This window comes from Haemaphysalis longicornis, unplaced genomic scaffold (assembly GCF_048455015.1).
Source record: "Haemaphysalis longicornis isolate Haplotype H1 unplaced genomic scaffold, Haemaphysalis longicornis Haplotype H1 scaffold_14, whole genome shotgun sequence".
In the NCBI taxonomy this organism is placed as follows: domain Eukaryota; kingdom Metazoa; phylum Arthropoda; class Arachnida; order Ixodida; family Ixodidae; genus Haemaphysalis; species Haemaphysalis longicornis.
Genome location: NW_027526245.1, coordinates 60218315 through 60231143, shown reverse-complemented (window position 1 = coordinate 60231143; position 12829 = coordinate 60218315). Strand labels below are relative to the sequence as shown.

Here is a 12829-nt window from a genome sequence, read left to right as displayed (position 1 = left end):
GTATAGAGCGAGCGCGAAGTGGAGCAGCACTCCGCATGGAGAGCTCGTCATTCATCGTCCTTGGTGACGATTCCGTAACATTAGCGGTGCCACAGAAACCAGCGAGCGTTGTTTAGACTATCAATTCTTCGGCATATCAGAGTGACTTTAAGGGTTTCGGCACTATCGGTCCTATGCGTGAGTAGGCGTCCTACAGGTACAAAATACAAATCCATCACTGCAGTTTTATCCGTACCGTGAGAGGAAATAAAGGTAGGAGAAGTAGTGATCCACAATTTACCACATTCCGTACTTCTGTAAGGGTGGTAGCAAGCAGCTGAAAATTTACGCAACTTTTCTCTAGACTTTTGAGGGAGCATTCTATGAGTAATAAATCAATCTTTATCAGAACATTTTACACCACATGCCACAATCGGCAATAAGTGCTAGGTGATGTGGCTAACAGAGAAACACCAGGAATTCTGAAAATGAATACAAAAACAGCGTTTCTTTTATACCCCATGACTGGCTGCAAAAAATGATAGACCACTGCCATCATGATTATCCCAGTATAACCCAGAATATGAAGATGTTTACATTGCCGAACTGGTGGCAGAGTAGTTACAAGCATATGTCTTTGAATAAAAGCGATTGCGAAAATGGAAATGAAGGTTTCCCGTGTTGACAGGCTGTGATAACGTCCATCCAATTTAAAATTAGGTCCGGGCGTACAGAATACAAAAAAAGCAAAGGTACAGTTCAAACATTATAAAAACAACGAGTGAAAGGAATTAATAGAAGAATGAATGAAACGAATGAAAAGAACAAAAGTACATACAGGAATAAAATTTACAAGACAAAGCGCCTGTAAAGCGTGGTTGTCTACATTTCTGTTTCGCCAATACCCCGTGATATCAAACCGACAATACGTGCCCGGAAAAAACAGCAATGACCCTGAGTAGAGCGGCAAAACTGCAACCACGGAACAAGATTCCTCACTCCACCATCGGGGACTCGACGCACTCACTCGCACTCAGAGCTCCTCGATAAGTATTCAAAATGCGTAGGCTTCCCTGCAGTATTTTTGAGATGCTCTTATGTAGGATCAACAGTCTAATGCTACGTACCAATGAGCGGGGCCCTACAAGCGCGCATCGCATATTAGGAAATGAAACGACTGTCTTCGACTTCTTTCGTTGCTGTTGTCTCGTACGAGATTAATGTTTTTTGCTTTTTTGTGCCCGACCTTTTATTTTTCTGCACCGTCACAAACGTCTTATTAGGAGGTTTGGGGATGTTTAGGAGGCTCAGAAAGATACAGTGGATATTTTCTTCAGGTTTTATGGCATACATTCCCAACTTCACAAAGCGGCGTTCATTCCGGCTGCGTGCAAGAAGGTGCATATTGTCTTGAAGTGACAAGAAGGAAGACGACGCAAGCACGCGCAGCCAAGGTTATTGCCCGGGCTACGGCGCTGAGCGCTCGAGATTAGAGCACGAGCTTGCGCCGGACGAGGGCCAATGGCACGCGGCCAGCGACAGCAGCTTGCGGGAGAAGGGGCCGAAAAGGAACACGCAGGGAGACGAGCGACGGTGAACGGTGGAGCGAGACCGGCATGCGCGGCGGTCGGGCGACCAGACCCGTGCCGTACCCCAAGAAGTCCTCCACGACTGCAGCCTCCAGGTCTTCTCCTCTGCAAGGAAGTCGGCTCGCCGTGCGTCGGTGATAGACAGTGACGCCCAAGACAGCTGCGTTGACCTCTCTGCAACGGGAGCTGGGAGCGTGCTCGACCACTACGGCCGCGACATCAGCTAGACCTTGCATCGCCGTAACACTTTGACTGCGCCTCTGGGACGTGAGGTAGGGGAACTCCGTTCCGGCAGCGAACACATATTTTGGACATTTCATTACCGTACTTAGTCCTCGCCCTTGACTTCCGGACTTTGACTATTCCCCGTTTGCTTGAACTCTTTACCGTGTTCCATACCGCTTTTTCACCGTTATTGAGTATTTACTAGTTCCCCGCTGTTCTTTCGTTTATCTCTGTTTGCTGTGTATATTTGTTTGGGTTTCGGGTTACATAAACAGAAAGTCTCGTTTCCACAGTTTATTATATTTTTATTATTGTCCCGAACCTGACAATATCCACAGCGTGCATTGTTTATGCACATGCAAGTACAATGAGAAGGTTTGTGCTACGACACCGCGATCACGCCCCAAACAACGTTGTCCACAGCACTCGAAGGCGGCTTGTGTACTCTGAATTTCTGTCGTAACCATCGTTATCATAACAAACTGACTCTCAACCCGAACAATGATGATATGATTATGGCATTGAAAGCATAATATAGTCGCTAACTAACGGAATAAATAGTATGCCTGCATATATTACAAGAATCGCAGCAGATTAATATTTTCAAGCAACTCTTTACTTATTTCCAACTGTTCTAGGCGCAAAGAACAAATCGTACTTAACTCGGGATGGCGTTCTATGAATCGTAGAGAAAATTACTTTTACTATGTTGCCCTGGACTGCAGACCCGGCCGACCATCCAGCTCGATTTAATTGTCAAATAAAGGTTCTCCTCCTTCCGCAATTCCCCCTCCTCGTGAGTGCAGTTTTCCTATAACGCATTTCCGAATATCGGGAAGATATGGCTGGGGAAAATATAACAAAATATCTATCCAGGTCTTAACAAACATATTGTCACTGTATCGTTAACGTAGACGTGACTCGTTTTGCTCACTAAACCTCCATACTGGAAACCCGGTATAAAACCACCACGCACCTATGCACACAGTGGGTTATTTGGAACTCAACCTGCAGTTTTTTCGCGGCCCATAGTGCATGTTGGCATACTTTCACGCCATGACAACGTAAAGTGATGTAATACAACTCTTTCGACCATTCGGCGAGGTTGCAAAAACTGTTTCACCTTGCATGTGATTACCGTGAATCATAATGCCTTCTGCCAAAGCCAGCAGCTTTGAAGGCCTGGAATTTGTTTTGGTCGCCCATTTTCTCAGTTGTTGGTTATGAGCAGCTGACTGTTCCCTTTGTTCGAAAGATGGCTTAATACAGAAGCTGACGCCTAGCTCCGACTCTTCGCTGTCCGCACAGGACCGGCTTCGCGAGGAACTGGGCGACGTCGGCAATGTTTCTTCCGTAGCGGTATTCAAAACTATACATTACTCACACCATGAGCTAGTGTATACGATTTTAAGACTAATATTGTGATAAACTTTACCCACACGCCAATTCTGGTGCGGAGACGCGTCAGGCGTTGACTGAGCGCAAGGAAAGAGCAGGGAGAGCGATCCTGAGTGAAGCAGACGAAAAATGCGACAATCTCTAAGCCAACATCACAGAGGCGCGCTACGCAGCGCCGCCCGTGTTCGCGCTCACCGACAATAAAGGAGTTTATTGCGCAAAGAAGCAGAAAACAAAAAGCAAAAGCAAAATCGAATGATCAGCTGCGCATCGCAAAAGCATCCCATCAGAGCACTTATACTTCAAACCAAACAAGAAAAAAAGCCAGGTGCCACACGAGCAAATACAGATACGGACAAGACCCAAGGCAGAATTAAGTACAATGTGGGGGATTTTAGTTCTTCTGATGATTTTATATAAGCGATGCACTTGCTTGAAGTCTTTTTTGTTGATTTTCTCAGAACCTTTTTTTGGCAATTTATTCAATTGCAAACATTCATTACTATTTTCCTAATGAAGATTTTTTAGTGAAACCTGACACAATTGTTTTCACATTGCTGGGTGTGCAATAAAGTTGAAGAAATGAAATCGGGCCACATGTTCTCATAAGCAGCCTTTTACATCAAGGCACAAGCAGTGGAAACGCGCCGGTTTTGGGTTATTTCAGCATTACGCTTCGACGATTCATCTGAGTTTAATATTTTTATCAATTCCAGGTGATATCAATTAATATCACTTCCAAACATTGTGGTTTTGTCGAGTAAATTACACCTATGAGTTTTGGCGGGAGCGCCACATTTATAAATTTTCGGAATAAAAAAATAGAAACAAAAAACAGACAACCTAAAATGCTATCGTTGGTCTAAAAAGTGTGCTTTATAACGTAGACCAAGAATCTGCATTGTTTATCAGTTTTCAACTTTTTTCCCCAGCACTTGGTCTCATCCCTAAAGGAGCCATGAAGACAAACTAGAAAGGCTGCTTTGTCCTGATCAAAATGATACCGATTTCGTCGCAAACTTCCAAAAAATAACTGAGATTGGAAAGAAAACGTGTATTGCTGTGGCGACTCCAGTTTCCAGCAACTTTTCTATGACGTCACATAATCTTGTTTGGGCCATTGATGGCGGCCGAAATAATCAATCGCCAGGACACATTACTGGACGAAGGAAGTGGGGCCGCTGGTTTCGTTTGATCGAATCACTTGAAAGCTAACGTGCACCTAACCCACCGATAATTATGTTTTTAGTGCTGGACCATGTGACGTCTCTCGCGCCGATAAGACGTCACTGGGGCGCGAAATTTGAAAGTTCTTAAGTATTTCTCATGTTTTCATTGTTTAAAAAACGTCTTTCGTGGCCGGAATGGAGCTGAGTGAGGTATTGAAGCCCAACTCTTCAAAGTCAAACAAAGTTTTATTTTCTCTTCATGGACCTTTTGAAGAGAAAAAAGGTAAAGCAAGGAAGGAGACGCATTTGATGAGTAAAAGGGCCCGCTGCCCATAGAAGTGGTTAGAGCGAGCAACATTCACAGGACGAGAGTTTCGGGATAAATTACTGCCTAATTTCTTTTAAACGGCAATCTACCATAGCAGTAGCTCTGCGCTACGGCGAGATGAAAAGCGACTTTAGCGGAGGTGGAAGAACTGGCCAAGCCTTCTACGCACCTTGTTTCTAGTACAACAAATATGGTTGTGTGTCAGCTACCCAACTTTCCCCGCATATATTTCTTGCCATCATGTAACTCTCAGACATTTGAAATATTGAAAAGAATGTTGAGAAAAGAGAGGATTTTGAAAAATCGTATGTTCTAGTCTCGCTCCAGCTCGACATCATGACGTATTTGTTCCAATAAAGCACTCAATTTATAGGGTCTTGGCGGATCGTCCATTTCGGAGTTATCGATTGACCGAGAAATAGCTGTAGTCTGTTCATCAAAATTATTCTTAACGCCACTCCGATTCTGTAAATGTGAATTACGCCTTCTTTAAAGCTACCGACAAACTATTCGTAGCCGTTAGGTATGCCGGTCCGAGCGGTATTAACATTGGAAATCTATGATAACAAAGAAAAGCGGAGATGCATGCCCCAAGTATCTCTGAATTATCATTTATTACCGGCAAATGACAATAACATTCGCAGCTAATTTGAAATAAAAAAAAAGTTGCGTTGGCATGCAATGAGAAAAACCTGGAAAGAAAAACTACAGATTTAAGTTTTACAAGACTTTTCACACCCTACGAGTTTTCACAAGTTCGAGATATTGAGAAGCCCAGCCCCGATGTCTGGGCTGCAAGGCGCAAACAGAAGCACATTGATTGTGGAAGAAGACTTTGTTCTAAAAGAGTAGCTAAGCGGGGGAACAAGCCATCCAGGACTGAATACGTTAAACGAGCGGAGGCCCGAGGTTGCGAGGGGAGAGTCCATGAACCCATGGTCGTTCTGAGAGGCATGTTTGTTCCAATAAAGCAGTAGCACAGTCATTGTTTAGGAACATGTAGCTCACAAATATTTCGCGAGAAATGTTTCCGTCACAAACATCTACCTTGCGTGAGACCATCAGCAGTCTTGTTATTGTGAGGAAACGTTTAGACTGAGAGCAGTAGCTTATTGGGCAGACTAGCCTCGTTTTCGGAGGCGCAAATAAAGGAAGCGGTCCAGGAATAAATACAGCCTCCTCCGCATGGGGAGCTCGTCGTCCACCGTCCTAGATGGCGGTTCAATAAATTTACCAGTGGAAGAAAAACCGCCCTCCGCTAAGAATGAAGAGCCGATCATCGAGAGGGAACGGCCTGAATTATCAGCTGAAGACGCGGCTCGGTTGTTGGATACGCGAGTACAAACAAAAACAAACACGTCAACCATATATCGCCTAGTAACTCCGGGTCATTCGACGGATTAGCCTGATAAGAGCAGCGGTGCCAAACGGCACAAAAAAAGCGAACGCTTGAAAACTTCGTATTGCGAAAATCGTAAAACGACTTCCCCTGCCACAGAAGGAGCGCTAAGTAGTTCCTAGCCGTGGAAGACGAACTGCATGAAGAACGGCGTTTCTCCTTATATTACCTAGTCATTTAGTTGTAAATAAAATGAACGGCTGGATCTTAGCAGACTTGGTCTAAGTCAGGATCACGGCAGAAGTGAAGGATTTTTCTCGCTTCGCGGTACATTTCGGAACGGACTAGTCGGATGGCAAGGTTTCCGCACGCACAGCTGCAACACGGGCCGAGAGACACAAGATAAATAAGTAGAATGCAAATTCAAACAGGTGCAGGTGTAGGTGTAGCCGGATTCCGGCGGACGTTTTGTTCTTTTTACAGCGGAGCTGTTGCAGCTCACCGCAGTGTGTGACCGGTGGCGGGTTAAAAATACCAAGCCTGCTTCCCGGCAGCCTCGAATCGTCCTCGGCACGTGTAGTGGCTTTAGCAAAACAAAAACGGGAGAAAGCCCAGAGTAGCGAGAATATGGCTTGCGCTGGAGAGCGCGTGCTATCGCAGCAACCGTCGGGTGCCTTTGGCTTGCACAGTGGCTTTAGAAAAAAAGCTGGCAAAACTCCCGTAAAGCCACTGGTGTTGTAACAGCGCCACAGCTGTCGCAAAACTCGATCCACAAAACCTCGACGCGACTGCAGAAACGCCGCGCATGTGTCGTGCCTTTACGCGCCGCCGTGGCGACCAGCTGTCGTCGAGCGCTACATCGGATCTGATGCTTGCATGACAAACACCACAATATCGATGCATATGACCACGACTACTACTAGCACAATGCCAAGCGATGGCGGAATATGTAAGTGAACAATTTGAAACGTCCAAATGTGTGGTGGCCCGTCCTTCGGTGCTCACGTAAAGGAAATTTGACAGCTTCGCTGATGGTTCAAGCGTTGCGCGTCTTAGTAGTATCTTCGCAAGTTTTTTGTTCTTCCAGGTTAGCGCAGGTGTTTAAATGCCCGCTCGTGCGGTGAACAAGGAGTATCATTACAATGTCGTGATGACACCGTGAGATCTGTTTCCGCGTGCATATTCATTGGTGACCCGAGTCTTTGAAGTCAACAACGTGGTTCCAATTCTGAGTATCCGTGTTATTCGCCGGATGGCTTCACTTACACGGAACGAACACTTCTAAAGCAGCCAAATCCGTTACCGAAACAGCGGAGCATCCGGGGCCTGGTCTGCGAATATCGGAGTTGTTTCGTGCCCCACATATGCGTGGAACTGTTTCTTGTTTACTTAACTTCTTTACAGTGTACCCTTGGTGTTTACGGCGGAACGACCGCAGCGAGACCGAAGCCATGACTTCCCATAGCGGGGATGATCACTTTTACTGACAGGGTAAATCCACAATGATGATCACGACTGGCGCATAGCCAGCGGAAGATTTACCACCGTCCCGCGCCGGCAATGTTCGTGTCTGCCGCTCTAGAAACGCGCTAGCGCTACAGCACACCCTACTTGCTGGCCAGCCGACAGCTTCTCCAGCTGGCACCATGACCACGGATCGGCCAAATTCCAACATGGCCATCTAGTACGTGTCTCTTCGGATGATATACTTGCCGCGAGCCTCGCAGTTAATACCAAAGCTGGAGCTCCAAGAGGGCTATGATCACTAGGCGGTGATGGTTCGCTTTAAAGCGTCTTAAACACCTCAGCCCTGCGGCACAGCTTGAACGTACAAATCCAGTTCATTGTGGATTCGCAACGCTGCAACGCTTTCTTTGCGGCACAGCATATGCCTGGCTTGGGATCTAACATTTCCCCCGTTCCGCAAGATAGTTCATAGTCGGTAAAAATAGGTCCACAACAGTAAAGTTTCTTCTTGTTCCAGGAGGTCAATCCTTTTAAGGCTGTACGCAAAACCTGTTTCATTTTGCTGTTCCAAAACAGCTTTTCAGCCTCGACATGTTCACGCTAATGCGGCTTTCGAGGTGCAGTACTACTGAGCTTGATGAAAAAAAACGTATAAGTGCCCTCACCGGAAACACCACGTGGTATGTAGGCTCGAAATAGCTGCCCAAAAATTAAGCCACATAAAAATACTATTTTGCAAACAAATAGAGGTTTGTGGACTTTATCTGTCTCTTTTTTGGTGCAATTTTTGTTTTCAGATTTCTTCGCAGCCATCACACAAGTGCACTGAGTAAGGAGGAACAGCGGGGTGTCCGCAGTCATGGGCTTGACAGCAGCCATCGTAACTAGCTTGTTGTTTGCACCTCTGGTCTGGTTCGCTGTTCAGCGTCTTTTAGGCCTTTTTCTCAGGCCTCAACTTCCACCTGGAGCGCGACTCCCGCCCATGCCACCAGCCAGTAGTTTTTGGGGACATGTCGAAGTCCAGACCTACAACTTCTTCAAGACAAAAGCCCTTGAGTGGGCCCGAACGTATGGTCCGGTGTATAGGTAGGTTGCAAGCCTTGTATCTCTAGGTGATAAGTAGCTTCTAAAGGAGCCTGTAGGTCTAGAAACAGCGATTTGTGTAGTCCGGAATTGTTTCGAGCTTGGAAGAAGTTTTCCGAAGAAAAACCTCCGTGTGCAAATAGTAAATCTTGTTACTAGGTTTGGCCAATGTAGTCGAGTTGATTGACATCTTTGTGCAGTTGGGGTTATAGATGGTTATTAGTTACTGGTTTGCATAAAGAAGTAGTAAGCGGAACTTCAAGCTGGTCTAATCCTTTCTTTCTATTGCTTGTAGGCACATATGGTGCGTCAGCTTGTGTGAAGGACAATGGTCGAGGAAAGTACTTTGGCGTTAGGCCTACAAAAACTCAAACGGGACAAAGCAACTTGATGTGTTCCGCTTTTACAAAAGTTTTGTATAAAAACCCCAGTGGCCAACAGCGTCCAGACAAATAGAAACACAGCGAAAGCTCACGTCTTCGAATGCAATTGTGTAATGCAGACCGTAATTTTTCGTGTGGGATTGAAGGTAATATAATGATAATACGTGAAGTTTTCGACAAGTTTGTACATATTTGCGTTTCGCCTAAGCATTACCCCGTCTTTCAAAAGCAACCAAAGTGCGGCCGTAACGCAGGTTTGCTAATGTTGTAAATACGACAAAAATAGGGCATAGGCACTGTGCGTTTCCTCCTTCCTTACGGCGCTTTCCTTGAAGGCAACCTTTTATGAGCACATTAGGCACCTGCAAGCGGGTCTACTCAGTCACGACCTAACCAGCGTTTAGTATATATCCAGGCATTGGCTCTTGTTGCATAATGTGAAAGGTCGCTTCCGTGGCGCTGGTTAAGAAGCCAACAAGTCAGCTGCCTTTACCCGTGGCCGGCACGGGCGTTGGACGCTGGGCTTCAAACTGCGGTGGCAGTTGTTCCATCCCCGCATTCAAGTGTAGCGCGGACGATGATCCGCAGAGCAATTTTCTACACACAATCGTTTTCAGCCAGAGTTAGTGTTTGCTAGGCGGAAAACAAAATTGCAACCGCACGTGCTGGCATCGATAAGTGCTCTTAAGCAGCGTCAGCCTACAAGTGTTGGAAGCTTTGGGCGACGACGGTGCAGAAGTACGGGTGTATACACGGCCCACTTCGGAGGGCCCGATTGCTCGCGGATGCTTGCAAATAAGCTTCGTACTTTTCAATTTCACACATAGGACAAGCAGAATCTAGAAACTCAGTTAGGCTATTATTATATCGCGGTGTTACCTGACAAAATACCGTAAGGGCTCGCCTGGAGCTATCATAATTGAAGTTCTCCGGAACACACGAAAGACATACTGTTTGGTTAGCCCGGGAGCTATAATTATTTGTAGTTAGTGTAGAGGCAGATCAGTACACAAAAAGCATTAAGCATTAGTTCAGTGTTAGCGTCACTCTAAAATCTCTTGAGGAGACTCAAAATTGTTGTAAGACAAAAGTGTTCCTGTGTAGCGTTTTATTGGCGTTATTAGCTTTCGCAGAAATTTCATAAAAAGAGTAGTATATAAACCTCCGGGAATGAAAAAGATTGAATTTCTTACACCATTAGTTTCTGTTAATTTTAAAGGAATATTACCACTTGTTTTACGCGAAATAGTTACGGACTATGAAAGGTAAGCAAGGTGGTCTGTTTATAAACGTGGTATTGTTTTTGGTTCAGGTTATAAAGTAAGGGGTTATAGTCATACGACAACGTAAACATAGAACGGTTCTTATCAAACGGGAGAGATTTTTTACAAGAAAGATAACTACGTTTTACTCAATAAATGCCGAACAGCATGCATATACACGTGTCTTGTCTGTCTCATAACAAAAAAAAAAATACTTCAAAAGATCTATCTGTACCATTTCGATGAAATCAGCTATTGTTCTGCAAATATTTTCTTCTGCATAGCTTGTTGTTACTGTAGGCTGAAAGGAAAACGTGATATAACTACGGAAAATCAATTAAAGTGCACAACTTTCTAAATGAGAAAAAATATCATTGCACCAAATTTGTGTTACACTAACATATAAGCGGAAAAACGCAATTGCACGAAAGTAGTTAATCCGTGTATTTTCTTCTTGTCTTCTATGGCTATCCAGACTGAAGTTGAACGGCTGGGACATGGTTGTTGTAAACGACTTCAACAGCCTAAAAAAGTTTCTGAACACAAAGGAAATTCTTAATCGTGCCCGAAACTTGGAGGTTCACCCAGAATATTTCCCAGGTACGTTCAACGTATCCTGATACGTGGCATTTTTAAAGAACAATAATTAGCTCATTTGCGATTATCACACAATCTAGGGATAATGCGGCACAAAACATTTAGGTCACAAAGTAACAAATAAACAAATCACAAATTAGTATATAATGTTTGTTTTGACTTGATTTTATTTGTTAGTATCATTTAAATATATCACCAGCTGCAAACATATTCAGCAAAAATTCTAGTTGCATGGGTGAAAAACGAAAAGCTAGCTGCAATCAGTAAAGAAAATACTGGACGTTTTTATGTGAACAAAAGAACTGTGTACGTAATGTATTGCAAACATTTGTTCCCTACTCAGCAGTACTACGTTCGAAAAAGTTTCGCCAACTCTAGGATAATAGTTTATATGACAATTTATCATTTTTAGAGGTTACAGTAAACAAACAACATCGTTTTCAGAATACCCCGGACCGAAAGTACCAACGTATTAAAAACAATAATGCGCTAGAAATAATGAATCCATGCACACCTGCATCGACCAGTCGTTACTTTTTTTAACTCCAACAACACCCGCTTTTCAGAACACAAGAACCTAATTTACCAAACCTTCGCTGAAACTACGGCAAACAAACTGTCGTATTCGCTGCCATTTCAATGTGGAATGAACTACCGACCCCCCTCAAATCAATTCGCTCTTCCAATTTTTTCCGAAACCAATTAAAACTTTTCTATTATCTACCTTGGCCTAATGTATAAACGTTTTTGTTGTAGTGCCATTTTTTTCCCGTGATTGTGTTCTTACGTCGAATTGTTTTTACTGCAATTTTATGTGCATATATTTGTATATCTACAAATGAATGTATAAATGTGTGAGTATGTATGTATATACATATCTGCATTGCTTTCTGCCTGTTTTTGCTCATTTTCGTTTGATGTGTTTTTTGTTGCCTACTCTACGCTGCTCCGTTGTGAACTGTGTTACAGGAGGTCCCCCCGACAGTTTTTTAACTACGGGACATCCTCGGTATCACTATTTGTACACTCCTTTAAAACGTGAAAATAAAAATAACATTCAACTTCAATGGTGACTTGGTACAGTACTTTTATAAGTGCCAATAGACAGCGTTTATCCTCAGTGGAGTTTTCCTGAATAATTTCATATATGAAATTGCCGTGCAACGGCGCATAGTCTTGCTGCAATTGGTATATATGCAAAAATAATTATACAAAGCTTTTTTCTTGGTATAACCTCAACACCTGCACTCATTGTTATCTAGGTCACAGATCAAAATCGCGCACCCATCTTTAACGTGGTATTTTTAAAGCACGGTTTGATTAATTGTGTCATGTAACACATTATCAGCGTGGTTCATGTTCTTCGCTCTGTGATGTTCAGTACTAAGAAAAAAAGTCTGATTTCTATGTTCAGATATTCAATTATTTCTAGCATTTTTCACTGAAAGTTTCTGAATAATTCGCTGGAAATTTTTCTGCATTCTCTTTTTGCAACTGGCAGATCATTATGGGCTTTCTGTTCTCTTTTGTGCGTTAGAACGCCACTTACTGTAAATTTCACGTGTCCTTCCGGATGAAGACGTCGTTCAGAGAATCAATTTAAGCGTGAAGTAAATTCCACTTTATCTGCCGCACGACAGCATTTCACTAAGCATTTCACGTTTTGTACCGAAAACCATGCTTTCTTTACATGCTAAATCTTAAGTGAAAACTCTCGGTATAAAAAAGGCTAAACATTGTCCAGTAATTAGGCAATTTTAGCTCAGCGCCACGACTGCTGGTTCCACCTCTTCTTGACAGCATGCGGTTGTTGAAGGCATCTTTTTCTTGCAGGTAAACCTGAAATATTTGGTTGTATATTGCGTAGAAATGTATGCGAACAGGCTTCAGCCCTCCAGCCGTCGCCGCTGGACGCTTTACTAGCTCTTTCTAATGGAGGGTTATTTCCTCTATACTCCCTCCGGATTTTGAATGAGATTGGAAGCGCCCTTAGATGTTTGCGGCTTGCGT

General features: G+C 43.8%; 1 long non-coding RNA gene across 3 annotated transcripts; it reads left to right on the top strand.

Annotated features, from left to right (window-relative positions):
* Nucleotides 1-6631: 6631 nt before the first annotated feature.
* LOC144165300 (uncharacterized) lies at nt 6632-11855 on the top strand. 3 transcript variants are annotated; one of them, XR_013321454.1, is made up of 6 exons: nt 6632-6976; nt 7432-7518; nt 8079-8174; nt 8292-8580; nt 10698-10822; nt 11386-11852. It is a non-coding gene; the product is annotated as an uncharacterized LOC144165300 (long non-coding RNA). The 3 variants fall into 3 exon arrangements; XR_013321453.1 differs by lacking the exon at nt 6632-6976 and having other exon boundaries at nt 6993-8174; nt 11386-11851; XR_013321452.1 differs by lacking the exon at nt 6632-6976 and having other exon boundaries at nt 6992-8580; nt 11386-11855.
* The last annotated feature ends 974 nt before the right edge of the window (nt 11856-12829 follow it).